At 38.8% G+C, this 14,748-nt stretch overlaps 1 pseudogene across 1 annotated transcript in view; it reads right to left on the reverse strand.

The window, feature by feature from the left end:
- Window positions 1–501: 501 nt before the first annotated feature.
- Window positions 502–14,748, reverse strand: part of LOC143857319 (cysteine-rich receptor-like protein kinase 10) — a 33,643-nt pseudogene continuing 19,396 nt past the window's right edge. The window contains exons 2-7 of the transcript XR_013238614.1: window positions 14,356–14,478; window positions 13,987–14,108; window positions 13,658–13,868; window positions 4,798–5,035; window positions 1,162–1,312; window positions 502–1,024 (exon numbers count right to left, since the gene is read on the reverse strand). The product of XR_013238614.1 is annotated as a cysteine-rich receptor-like protein kinase 10 (transcript). The remainder of the gene's footprint in view (window positions 1,025–1,161; window positions 1,313–4,797; window positions 5,036–13,657; window positions 13,869–13,986; window positions 14,109–14,355; window positions 14,479–14,748) is intronic.

Here is a 14,748-nt window from a genome sequence, read left to right on the forward strand (position 1 = left end):
TCTTGTCAAGGAAAAGAGTCTGTTTTCCAGGGATTTGCTTTCCCGGGAACGCAAGTGAACAGAGCCTAAGGGCTTACACCATATAAAATCTCGTTTTTCTGCTACTATCCACGGTATGTGAAAAAAGAGATTTTCTATGGTGGAAGCCCGTAGAGTCTAGTAGTTTTCATAAAGTAATGTACGGCATGCTAGGATGATCCAAACCAACCATTTCATCGGCCACTACGTAAGTAGGATGATCCAAGCCCTTTGATCTATAGTGAACTTCATTTATGGAAATATCTATAGATCAGAAGGTTGGGATCATCCTATGGAAATGATTTGTGGGGCACAACCTATTGACCTTGTGGCCCATCAAATGGACGGTTTGGATTATCCTACGGTGTAAGCCTAGCCGTACATTATTGTTTTTTAAAATACTGGACATTATGGTCTTACAGTATATAAAAACTCTTGAAAAATTATACCTTGCCACATCTGCTCTGTACTTTCTCACATGTAATTTCAAGAAATACATTCATATAATTTCTCAGCGTAATCATCCATCAACCAATTTCCCCACCTCAGATTCTGCAATCCTTGATAAAGGGTTTGGCGATAGAAAGTCCTATCACATCTTCTATATTGCAAAATATAATATATTGCACAAAGAAAGTATTGCATAAGAAAATTTAAGTAAATATACAAATATCAATGCAATTTTAAATACACCTTTCAAACTAAACTATCGAGGGTCTAACTCAGTAATCGAAGCCTCATTTACTGACACCCGTGTGCGTCCATGAACATCGGACCCTGTTCGGGTAACCATAGAATATGCAGGTTGTAGTGGTGATGAAAGATTGATAGAGAAAGTATTTAGCATGAGAACAACTGAAGACATTGTTGGTCTATCAGCTACATCATCTTGAACGCATAATAAAGCAATGTGGATGCATCTTGTAACTTCATTCATCGGAGAACACTCCCTCAAAGACGAATCTATAATCTCTGAAATCCTTCCATCATTCCAATGTCTCCACGCCTAAGCCAAATCATAGATACATTCATATGAATTTAGATGTGTTTCCAAACTAAATTGTACCAAAGATAAGAAGTCTTAAAATGAGATGTTAATTTTGATGTCAATGGTGGAAAATGAAGAGGAAAATTCCTACTTACATAGCTTGGTAAGTCCTCAGAAAGATCTGAATGATAGAAACTACTGCTCTTCTGACCAGTCACAATCTCCAAAAGTAAAATGCCAAAGCTAAACACGTCTGATTTAACAGAAAATAACCCATGCATTGCGTACTCAGGGGCCATGTATCCACTGCAAGTCAGAAATAGAGAGCTATTAGTTTTCATTTGTTAATGCGGAGGAGTTTTGAACGTAGTAACAGAAAACCCATAGAATATCCAACCCCAGATGATACTGGACAAATCCCAAATCTTATGCCTTCCGAAGATCCAAAATATGCCCATGGAGAAGAAAAATAAATACTAAAACGGAGAGATCCGTAAGTACGAATGTCTGTCCGGGATTTTTTCAACCGTCGGCACTCCAATTACGGACAGCGAGCTCAGTTTCCGGCTGGGCTACACTTTTCCGATCGGTGCATTTGCGACAGTAATCTAGAATGGGTATCCCCGTCCTATCTAGATCTTATGGATTGTGGATACTCGGCTCAAGAAGCTTTCTGCACTCTTAATATCTCTAAAAGCTGTTGCCAAAGATCTCTGATTTTCCTTAGTCAAGGGAAGATTACAGAGCTTCCATGGGCTCCCCTCAGACCCTATTCCAGATCTCTTGGGAGCTAGGAGGACTTGGGTTTGATGAATAGGAGGTTGGAGTTCAATAATGGCAGTGCAAATGTTAGGAGGAATGATTTACAGTATAGTGTCAGTGATTGGAAATGTTTGAAATGTAATTACTATAATTTTGGCCTGCGGAACATCTGTAGGAAGTGCTTGGAGCCGAAGGCCAATACTTGAACAAAGGTAGACTCTGGCAAGATATGGGTTCGAAAGATGCCTCACAATATCTTCCTTGAGCCCTCCAGGGAGGGTAATCTAGTAATTTCCATACCTATTGAATTGGTTACCGACTGAAAGAAGCTTCTAAAAAGTTGCTTGATAGGTACTTTGAGGAATAGAGTCCTCGGGAGGAGCTTTGGTTCTGGGCTAAGCGACAATGGAACTTGCCACAACTTAGCAATTCATTTTGTTTGAGTCCTCTTTCTGTGCTTTTCTCCTTTGAATCCCAGAATCAAGCCACTTCCATTCTTCGAAAAGGGGGTGATGCTTTGGGAGGCTATCTTGTTTCCCTCCAACCATGGTCTCCAATTCTAAATACCGGTGCAAGGACGGTAAAACTAAGCTTCTCTAACATACCCCTTCATGCCTGGTCCCTTTCTACTGTGGAAATTCTGGGCCAACATTTCGGTCAGATCTTGGATTCCCAATTGTTGGGTACCCATGACCATTGTATGGAATTTGCTTCTGTTAAAGTCTTAAAGCCCTTATGGAACTGCTTGCCATCCTTCATAAATATCATGGTAGACTCTATGATTTATCCCATTGGCGTTAGGTTAGTGGAGGAACCATTAAAGGCCTTCAAGGAGGTGGGGGTCCCGATTGACTCTCTTCCGGTGGCTTCGGAGGTTGGGGTTCCCGTAGATTCCCCCCCGGTAGTGAAATCGCCGGTGAATGGGCCCTCTCCGGTAGTCTCTGGGGACAATTTGGTCATTTCAAAAGGAAAGCAGCTGTTGGTTCCACCTACGCCTGATTTTGAATTTTCTGCAACATCGGGAATGGCCATCCAGCCGGAAGCCGTGCAAAGTTCAATCCCATCATTGAAAGGGACCTTGGTCAGATAAAAAAATAAATCTGGTCAGAAGTCTTTAAAAGCTAAATCGAGCATCTGTATGGGGAAAGGTTCGAGAAAGGATATATCTGATTGTAGTTTTCAACCTGTGTCAGTTGAAAAGGCTGTCAAGATCAAAACACGTTTCTTTAAAAAGAATAAAAACTCCTCAGCTTCGAAATATGTTTCGAAGGAAACTAATAGTCGGTTGAAAGAGACCGGTGCATTAACTTCTGACTCTTGGCTCAAAAACACAGATTCATGTCATAAAGGGCCGGGGGGGGGGGGGGGGCGCATTTATCGAGAAAAAATATCTATCAGCTACAAAGGGTGGCTTGTCTCTCTTTAAACGGAACCTTCTGGGCTTCCGCAAGAGAGATGACCCCAAAAATTTATCTTTAGCTTCTAAGTTTAGTTCTCTTTTGAAGGACTTTGATAAACCTTTTAGACCTCCTATACCTCCATTGGCTTCTTCTCCCTCTTCCTTTCTAAGGATGTGGGAGGCAGCTTCTTTTGAGGTGGGTGATCTACAGCTTCTCCGAGACCAGAATATGATGAACAACTAGCATCGGAAGAGTGTCCGACACCCAAGGAAGTTTCAATGAAAATTCTGAAACAGCAATGGAAGCAGTTTAAGAATGAAGCCTTGGACAACGGAGAAAGATTTCTTTTAATGACAGGCAAATCAGGCCCAAAGGAAGTCTTCGTTCAGATTTACAAGATGGATTTTTTCCAGAAGGCCCTAGCTGATGAGCGTTAGGCTCGTCGACAATGTTGGGAGGGGAATAAGGCAGTGGAGATAAAACGGCTAGAAAAAATGTTGATTCCCCCTGAAGGTGTGTCTCAGGAGTCAAGGGACACTCTTGACAGGGAAGTCAGTCTCGAGATCCGGAACCGGATAGGCATTGTGGAAGAAATGCAAGAGGCAAACTCAACTCTATTGGAATCTCTGGACTCGGAAGAAGATATTGTTGCTCCCCGTGAGGAAATGGATGAATTATTAGCAGTAGGCGATGTTTTTGGAATAGGTTTTGATGAAGATTTGGATGCTACAAAAAAATTATTTCACTCAATGGCAATTAGGAATCTGATGGAAAGAAAAGAGGTTGAAATAAAGGAGGAGGTTAAGGGGGCCGAGGGTAACAACCCTGTATAAAAGCCTTCCGGCCCGAAAAAAGAAGAGAAGGGGGAAAGAAAAAGAGGAGGTTCACAAGCAAGGTTAGAATTTAGAAGTATTTAGAGTTTTTGGATTTCCGCATAGTGTTTGTTCGATGAAATATGACTCTGGCATTGGTTGACTGAGTAGAGATAGGTTGTTCTCGGTGTGTTGATTTCGGATGGACCCTTAGGTGAAAGGGGGAGATTGGACCCATCGACAATTTTTAAGGTAATAGCAATCGGAAACTCTCGTTTGACACAGATATCTTGTAGCCATGGCTTGAGAGATTCATTCTTTCGCCTGGGCTTTATCTGGTATTAAGTACCATTGCTATATCTTTTTGGAGGTCTGTATCTAAGTTGGAAGCTTTTATTCAGCTAGTCGTAGTTCATCTACAAGTATGAATTTTTGGGAGGAAAATTAGTACTTTCAGCATTAACCAGATGGTTTCGTGCAAATCATCGAGGATTCGTATATGGGCAGTTTACGGAATAGTTGTAAGGACTGTAATTCACTTTTTGTTTACTCTGATTTGGCTTTGGGTAGGCCCTTGCCATTATATGTTAATATCTTCTGTGGCAGGCTGGGACTGCTGGTCCTGAATGCTATATAAATATTAATGACACTTATCATATTTAAAAAAAAAAATAGTTTTCATTTGTTGAAGGTCATGGATGCTTGATGATTTACTGAATAAATAGAGAGCTATTAGGATTTTTTTTTTCTGAATGATAAGAGCTATTAGGTTAGTAGATAAAATAAATGAGCAAGGAGTCACAGTTCCAAAACATACTATGTCCCACCAACTCTGTTTGTATTTCCATGAGTTTGGTCCTCGCCAAAAATCCTTGACATGCCAAAATCTGAGATTTTAGGATTCATCTCCTCATCTAGCAAAATATTGCTAGCTTTGAGATCCCGATGGATAATCCTAAGTCGAGAATCTTCGTGAAGATAAAGAAGGCCTCGAGCAATCCCTTCAATGATTTTGTAACGTCTTTGCCAATCCAGCTGTACCCTTTTATTTGGATCTGCACGCTCATACACACAAGATCATGTTAAGATGAAAATGAGTTTAATAAGTAATTAAGCAATTTAAAGATGTATACATCACAATTAGATTTATCAAGTTACCACTATTCCCAAACGTATGCTAATGGATATTTCTTATCCTAGAGGACCCTTCTTGTATCTGTATCTTTCCTATGTTATTTTAATTAATTTATTTCTTATCTTGGAAAGCAAAGATAGTTAAGAAAAGGAAAGGAAAAAGGCTCTGTTTTTAGAACTCCGGACAAAGTAAATTATCTACGATTTAGCTGACACTTTGAATTTTCAACAGACATGCATGTCGACACTCCTTTCAACACTTAAAAACGTGCTACTAGAACTATCAGACTTAATGTGGACGTGTAGAGACATTATTGTACCATGTCAATTGAAATACTATTTATTATCAAATATAGCATTTACCTCCTCATTATCATTAACTCTTATTTTATTATTAAATCTTCTTTTAACTCTTCGTTAACTAATATTTGCTGTTATACCCCTTCCCTAAACCTAAAAAACTAAACAAACACTTCTAATTTTATATTCATTGAATCTTATTGGTCTCTCTTTCTCAATGCATATTGAAGACTGAATATAACTAGATTAGATCAATGAATGCGGGATCTGGTGCCGATAGAAGCTATTAAGCTGAGCTGTTCCAGTCTAGTTGCCCATATATTTTTTCCGAATCCACTCAATCCTTTCCATGAATCGATCAGAGGTAAGCACCAAAGGCGAACTATTAATCTCTTCCAACCGGTTCAATGGTCAAATAGAAAGAATTTTGATTCGAATCCACAGAGGGTCTTGCCAGTCAGACTGAACCACCAGGGACGACCTCCCAACTAGTACTTATTCCTGCAGGTCTCTTGCTTAATCTTATTGGTCTATCTTTTTTTTTGAAAAGTGACAGTTCATTTCATCAAAAAGAGATGATATCCAAGGGGACAAGGTGTCTCCAAGTGTTACAGTAACAACTTGAATAGAATTACATCCAAAAAACCAGTACTAAAGTGCCAACATTGTTAGGTATTTATATTCGCCAAACCATTACCATCTGTGAGAGTTGCGGTAGATATGATCATCGATTCCACATGCACGCCATCTTTTGCTATTCGATCCGCCGTTTCATTTGCCGATCTTCTCGTGTTCTATTCTAGGACATATGGCCCGTACCAAATCCTGAATCTCCACTATTGAATTTTCAAGCTTCCAAGGGCCCTTGGATTTATTGGTGGCCCAAGCAATGGTGTTCAATGAGTCCCCCCTCAACGATAAGGGGGCCCAAGTTGTATTTCGAATACCATCTAAGTCCAAAGAGAAGCGCTTTTACTTTGGCTTCATTAGTATCACAGATTCCCACCGGGCCCAAATAAGACATTACTAGTTTACCACTATCCCATTTGCAACCTGAATCACACCACCAATCCTGGCTTTACCTGGGTTGCCAATCAAGCTTATGTCAAAATTCAACTTGAACCATCCCTCTGGCGGTGCCTTCCACTTTGGACTTATTTCTTCCTTTATCTTCTTTCCCATATCACGGCATGCCAATTTCTTAAGATTTCACCAACTCCATAAATGAGACCCATCTTCTCTCTAGTCCATGCAATCAATTTGATTTTGATTTCAAGTGTGACTTGATGTGCCCGCTTCTCCTTCCCCTCAAAAATCTGATTGTTTCTTTCATTCCAAATATTCCATATGATTACATATGGGAGTAATTTCCACATCGCTTGACCTGTATTGCCAAAAGGACCACTAGTCCAATGTAATAGTACCTTCTTGAACTCGTTTGGGAAGACCCATTTCAGACCAAAGGTTTTATCGCATCTGTCCAAAGGTGGTTGGAGAAAGGGCAGTGCAATAATAGATGGCCCAACGATTCCTCTGACCTTTTGCATAAGACACACCAACTTGCCTCTTGGATCTTTCTTCTTTTGATCCGATCACATGTGTTGATACTTTTATGAATGACGGTCCACGTAAAGGCAACAACCCTTAGAGGGGCAGTGGATTTCCAAATTTTAGCATGGTTAGAGGCTTTCCTACAACCATCATTTGAGAAGCCCCCTTGTGGTTCAGGAGTCCAAACTCTATGGTCCGGTTCGAAGGGTGAACAATGGTAGGAATTTAAGAGGTTTTGGAAAGCGGAGAAACTTCAATTTCATTGTCTTTGAGGTTATGCCTAAGTCTAATATCCCAAAAACCCCACCCATTTCCCTCACCCTCACCAAATAGTCAAAAACTTTGGAGTCTCTATTGGTTACTAAATTAAATAGGTTCAGGAATGCATGACATAAAGGAGACCCCCCAACCCACAGATCCCCCCAAAAACAAACCTCATCCACCATGCCAACTCTAAATCTAATTAGAGACTTAAAAAGGACACGTGAGACACAAATAGACTTCCATGCACCCGAACGTTTTCCTACGACCGGGTTCCTAGCATCCCAATCCCCCCACCCTCTCCCATATTTGTCCCCAATGACTTTATGCCAAAGAGCCTCTTTTTCCTTACCAAATCTCCACAACCATTTGCCTAGAAATGCTTTATTTCGCAGCTTGATTTTCCCAATCCCCAGTCCCTCATGTTTCTTCAATTTTGTCACCTTCTTCCAGTTCATTAAATGCTTTAGCTTCTTGTTTTTTCGATCCCCTTCCCATAGAAAATCTCTTTGCAACTTCTCAATTCTTTGGGCTATTTTTGTCGGTACTTTATAAAGAGACATATAATATACCAGCATGTTGGCTAAGGCCGCCTTGATCAAAGTGATTCTACCTCCAAAAGAGATGTTTTTTTTCTTCCATGTGGCAAGCTTTCTTTCAATTCGCTCCACCACCGGGTCCCATTGCTAAACCTTTGGGATTCCATAGTCTAGCGGTAGGCCAAGATAAGTTATAGGTAACATTTCTTTTCTACAACCAAGATTTTCAGCATATCTCTTCACTACCTGTTCCACATTGATACCGGCTATAACACTATTGGAAAAATTTATTTTCAATCCCGATGTTATTTCAAACCACCGAAAAACCCTCTTTAAATTATCAATTGACTTCCCATCTTCCTCAATGAATACCAATGTGTCATCCGCATATTGAAGGTGCCGTTTGGGAATTTCGACTCGGTTTTAGTCCCTTTAAATATCCCTTCATTTCTGCCTCTGATATTAATAAGCTAAGTGCTTCCACAACCATAATGAATAGATAAGGCGAAATAGGGCCCCCTGCCTCAAACCTCTTGAACTTCCAAAGTATTCCACCGGGGTTCCATTCAATAGGATTGAGAAAGAAGCCGACGATATACATGACATCATCCATTTTCTCCATTTAGTGCCAAAGCCCATCTTTTCTTGGATAAAATCCAACACTTTCCAATCAACATGGTCATATGCTTTTTCAACGTAATGCGACCTGTTGGACCATCTCTCTTCGAACTATCAAGAATCTCATTAGCAATAAGTATTCAATCCAAAATTTGTCTTTCATTGACGAAAGCCCTTTGAAATTTTGAAATTATATCTCCCATTACACCTTTTGGTCTTCTAGCAAAATTTTCACCAATAGCTTGTACTAATCGGTCTGAAATACTTGAGACCAATGACCCCCTCTTTTTTGGGGATAAGAGTGATGAAGGTCGTACTAGCTTCCTTGTTTGTTATGCCCCTTTCATAGAATTCATGTATGAAAGCCTTGACATCTTCCTTGATAATTCCCCAATACCTTAGATAAAATGCCATAGGAAATCCATCGGGTCCCGGTCTTTATATTTTTCCATGGAGAATAATGTGCTTTCAACCTCCTCCTCCGAAAAGTTTCTTTCCAAATGCTCCATTTGATATTGGGATATCCTTTGGAATTCTATGCCATCAAGTTTTGGTCTCCATTCGTACTCTTGAGTATATAACTTGGAAAAGAAGCAGATAATAATATCCTTGATGCGTTCTTTATCTTCCACCAAGTTTTCACCCTCCATGATGCAGTTAATGGCATTTATTCTTCTTCTCACATTTGCCATTCTATGGAAGTATTTGGGAACACCTTCTTTGAGCCATAAGGCTCTATATCTTTGGTGCCAACTTATCTCCTCTCTTCTTAGTATTTCCTCATGCTCTTCCATTAGAGTTATTCTTTCCATCTTGTCTTTAAACTCCATTTCTGCAATTTCTTCCTTCCGTTCCAAATTGTGTAAAGAGGCTAATATTTCTTCTTTTATGAACTTCTTTGTTCCTTCCTCCCTTCTCTGCTATGATTTGTGTGATTTGTGGACACGGACACGAGTGTCGAAACAGACACAGTGACGGACATGATAAAATCCCAAAATTTAGAAACGGGGATACGGCTAAAATATAAAGTATATATAATTATGATTTGTGGGCACGGATTTGTGTGTTGAGTTTCAACACGGATACAAAGTGTCTAACATGGCAACTCTTAAAATTCTAGAAATTGTGACACACCTGTACACATGCAGACCGGTTATTGTCATAATTTGCAACAATATAAATGCAGTATTCATTTAGCAAACTAATAAATCTTAGGATTAATCAACTATAATCTAAAACAAACGTGAGATAACCAAATAACAACACATTCATCAATTTAATCTATTATCTTTAGTCTCCAATATGAAGTGAGAAAGGTAGACCAGTAGGATGCAATGGATATAATATTGGAATAAGAGTTTGTTTAGGACTTTAGGTTTAGGAGAGGAGATATAACAACAAATACTAGTTAAAAAAGAGCTAAAAGAAGAGTTACTAATAAAAAGGTAAATACAATATTCAATAGTAAAACAAAATTTCACACTTGACACTATACAAAAACATGTCAACACTCCCACATTAAGTCGCACTACATTTAGAAGTGTCCAAAGGAGTGTCGACAAGTGTGGACACGGGTGTCGTGTAGGACACGATACGCATGTCAGCAATAAATTCAAAGTGTCGGCCAAATCATAGCTTCTCTGCCATTCCCTGATTTTTTGTTTAAGTGCTTTGAATTTCTTGGAAAGAATGAAACCTTTCCATCCATCCACATGAATCTCATTCGACCATTGTTTAATCTCATCTCCAAAACCCGGATTTTCGCATAATGAAAGGTCAAATCTGAATGGTCTCAGCCCACTAGTAAATTCGGTCATTTACAAGAGGATATGATTGTTAGAAAGGTTGTATAGCCCTGAGCAAAATCGCTACACGTAGCGGAAGAATAAACCGTGTAGAACAAAATTTTTGCTCTAACCCAGGATTCCTAGGGACTAATTGATTTTAATGTGATTTAATAAACACAAATATAAATACCTTTATGTAGAAAAGAACTCGTCCACTTGATCTACTCCTCGAAAATTCGCCGGCAATCTAATCGACGCGAAACCGCAAGTTGAATCGATGGATTCCTTTTGTTACGCAAAGGATTGTGTGTACAACTCTCTTTGTTCATTTTATAATCTGATCTAAATCATATTATAATATGGGAATATGTATTTAGATCAATGGAGCATGGTTGGTTGTTTGTCTTCGACCTAGAAAAGACAAAACTAGTTGATGGAATTGATGGAGAAGAAGAGGAGAAAGACTTTGAGGTTTCTCTACCAATTTCCAGCACATGGAATTATGGAAGAGATGTAGAAAACTCCAGTCATATGTCTTGTATTTATAGAGTTTTCAATTTTCATATGCGCAATCCAAGGTTTCTAGAGAAATCCCCAAAACAATGTAAACTAGCCACAATTGGAAGCACAAATTGGGAAGCAAGCAACCCCACATATGGAAACCCACATGGGACGTCCCCCAAGGGGATTGCTTGCTGCCCAAGCAACCCTTGGTTGCCCCATGTGGTTCCCAAGTTTCCAATTTTGTTTGTTCTTCTTTCTTTCTCCCTCTTTCCAATTTCATCACATATGTTGCTTTACTTTGGAAAACAAATCAAGCAATAATATTCTAAATATTATTTGAATTCCAAATTGATAATGGCACACCACATGGGGCGTGTGACATGGGTCCCACCCAAATTCGTCCCATGTGGGTTCACTTATCTAATTCAAATTCCCATTGCATTTCACATTTAATTCCCAATTAAATAAATGCAATCCAATCCTAACCAATAGGATTAAAGCTCCAATATAATTTATGATATTCCCAAAATACCCTTATGGTTAATACTTAACCATTTTGGTATTCCCAATGTATCTCATAGTGCATATACACTATATACATTGTGTATATCCTTTCAATGCATCCAATGCCACGAAACTAGTTCGTGTGAGCAACCAAATAAATGTGGGACCTCTATCTAATAGATTATAATAGGTCAATCGAGTAGTGAGTGGGATCGTAGCAAAGGTTTAACGGTAGATCCTGCAAAACCTACAAGTGGGCCCCATTGCGATTATTGCTCCGTAGCTACTACAATCGCATTGAATTAGTGGCCTCCATCGAGATGTAACCCTAAAGATAACCATCAAATCATCATACCCCTAATCACATCAAATGTGTAAGTCCTTTCTCCAAGTCCACATCTACCGAGTTGAGTCCAACGGGGGTGGACATCAACTACCACCTGGGCTCACTCATGGTATACCTTTCAGTCAAGCAGTGTTGGCCCTCAATTGCATTTGCTAAAATATTTCAAAACTTATTTTGTGAAATCCTTTTTGATAAACATTTTATCAAATCCACCTGGCCAGGTATTTTTCTAGGTCTACTGCTCTAACCAAAACCGTAGATGTTATCCTATTAAATAGGTGGAGAATTCCATGTCGGGTATAACTATTGACCTCGAAGGTTTGTCCAACACTCCACCCTTTGGTGACTCTAAGAGAATCACGGTTAGATAGACCAGAAATGAGAGACTCACCAACAGACCAATATGACCCCCCAGGTTAAAGGACATGTAAAGGGTCCTGTTTAGTAGAATAGCCCAACTGTCTCCTGTCCACAAGCTACTCTAATGTTGATCATGTTCAGTGTGCATTCTCATTGTCATACTAATTCTATCTTGCTTAAGGTCCGCTACCCAAGTAATTAAGATAAGTCACTCCACATCTCGTGCATGTAGGCAAGATAGATGCTAGTTGTATACAGGAGGAGGTGTCCAACCTCAACCCCAACTAAGAACTATTAAGGTCTGCAAAGAACCAGAATCCCATATCTCCTTGCTCCCTAGGATCTGTGAATCCATGAGCATGGGTTTCCTACTTTGCTACCTAAGGACAAATACGTGTCAATGATAAGTAACATATCACATATATTTAACTTTTAGTACCTATAATTTGTCATGAAAAGAAACTTTTATTGATTAACATGCGAAATATACTGAGTTTTAGGGCACCAACTCTAACAAGGATTGTGATTAGAGGTTGGTTGCGGCAGAGCTCTTTGATAAATAATAGGAAATGCTTCCCCCCACTCTTTCGAAATAAGAACCCGATCAAGTCTGCTTAAAATTAGATTATCCTGCTTATTTGATCATGTGTATCGTGCACCCTCCAATTGTAAATCAATTAACTGGCAATCTTGAATTAGATTTGACAAGTTCCCCATACTGGTGGTAATTCTTCCTTGCCTATTTTTTGCATAAGGGAATCTTGTCCTCCCAAGATCTATGGCCCCTGCCACTGCTCCCTTATGTCTTTTAATTCAGTCCATAAAGCACTTCTTTCCCTTGCCCTTGCAGGACCATACACCACCGTGAGTTTCCACTTCTCATTCCAATTTCTGGACGTAAATAGAATGGATAAGGAGTGATTTTTTATGGTCACCTTTTCCATGTTAAAAAGAGCTACTGTTCCAAATCACAAGAATTCCTCCAGCCGTACCAAGAGCTTCTCTTGCCACCCATTGTCTGTTGTTTCTACGCCATAGCTTATTTATGGTAATTTCCGTTACACCTATTGTTTTGGTCTCGGTTATAGCAATTAAGTCAAGTCTCCTACTATTAACCAAATCCTTAACCGCATTCCTCTTCTTGTCTGACCCAATTCCCCTGATATTCCAGAAGGCAATCTTCATGTTTGAAATTTTTTTAGCCCAACTTCCTAGGCATGGCTTATTGCAAACCACGCACTTCCCTACTCTCCTTACGTGAATGGTTCATGCTCGATTTTTTTGTCCCTTCCCTAATATCAATATCATGAATCATTTTCCACGTATCTGTTTCATATGATCGATGAATGCAATGTTATTTGATTATCTCATGATTTTTTTGAGACTTATAGTCGCTTAATCCTTTTTTAATGGTTATAGTTCCTTAATCATATGATTTATTAGTTTGTTAAATGAATACTGATAAGTAATCTATACTTTTATATATAAGTACATGTATGGGCATGTCCCCATTTTTAGATTTTTAGGGGTTGCTGGGTTGAACTCCTCATATCCGTATCGACACTTGACACATGAATCGGTGTCCATAGATTATTATAAAAGACAACCCATCAAAAATTATATGTCTGAGAAAAGGTTTCAAAGTCATGGGCTTCATTTTTCTTTTGTGAGAATTAGAGGGTGTCATTCGATGTAAACATGATTTTAATGCGACATGAAGATATAATTCCAAAAAACAGAGTAGAAGAGTTGTATGTGAAAACAGGGCCAGACCATATAGAAAGTAGTCAAAACTTTTGTTGGGAACGTATTCGTAGACAAGTATCTTTTCTTCTACTTTCACACAGCAACCCAATAGCCTAACAAGATTCCTGTGTTGAAGCTTAGCAACTAATGCTACCTCATTCATGAACTCTTTTACACCCTGCCCAGAGTTACTCAACAGCCTCTTCACAGCTATCTCTTGCCCATCTGACAACCTACCCTGTAAATAGATAAGCTACTGAGAAAGAAATGATAAAAGAATCTAAACCATATAATAGTTTTTCATTACTATAATTAATTATGTTTATATTTTTCTCATTACTATAATTAATTACTACCTTGTAAACAGAACCAAATCCACCCCGTCCAAGCAGATTAGCTTCAGAGAAGTTGTCAGTTGCAGCTATAATTATACCCAAGGGAAATTGCACAGACTCCACACTACTAGTTTCAAGTCCACCTGCAAAGGTAAAAAATGGTGAAATTTTAATTTAAGATGATTTTCTTGAGGAGGTGAAGCTTTCAATTTTTCCAATCACGTGAAATAAATGAAAGCTACCTCCTTAAAGGCATGTTTATTGAATTAGAAGCACAAAGGATTAGCACTTTTATCTCCGCAATTCCATATAGAGATGAGATATTTCCATTATATTTGGAAGAAAGTGGTTCTTAATTCAAAAAGTAATGCATAAACCATGTATATATACCAATCGAATTTTTCTTTGCCTTCCTCCTTCCTAAGCAACTACAGATGGTGGCGAGTAGCACTACCACAGCAACTGTAGGAATGGTGATAGCAATAACGGTTCGAGACGAGTGCTTCTTGCTATCTGCACAAACAAGATACAATTTTCATATTTAGTCATTTTTTTTGGATTAAAAAATCTACCACGGCGGATTGAAAAAAAGGAATAATAAACTTAACACGACTTGATAAATATTACTAAAATAAATGACTAAATGATGATATTTCCAGACATTCATGCAATTTTCCTCGTACCTTCATGTTGATAAAGAACTTTGTGAAGTTTCTATTAATGAGGAACATTCAACAATTTTTCAAGAAGTTAGAGAATTGGAGTTTAAAAAGCATTCTTGAA

This window comes from Tasmannia lanceolata, unplaced genomic scaffold, assembly GCF_043159265.1.
Source record: "Tasmannia lanceolata isolate RefF3 unplaced genomic scaffold, GAP_Taslan_0.1 ptg000024l, whole genome shotgun sequence".
In the NCBI taxonomy this organism is placed as follows: domain Eukaryota; kingdom Viridiplantae; phylum Streptophyta; class Magnoliopsida; order Canellales; family Winteraceae; genus Tasmannia; species Tasmannia lanceolata.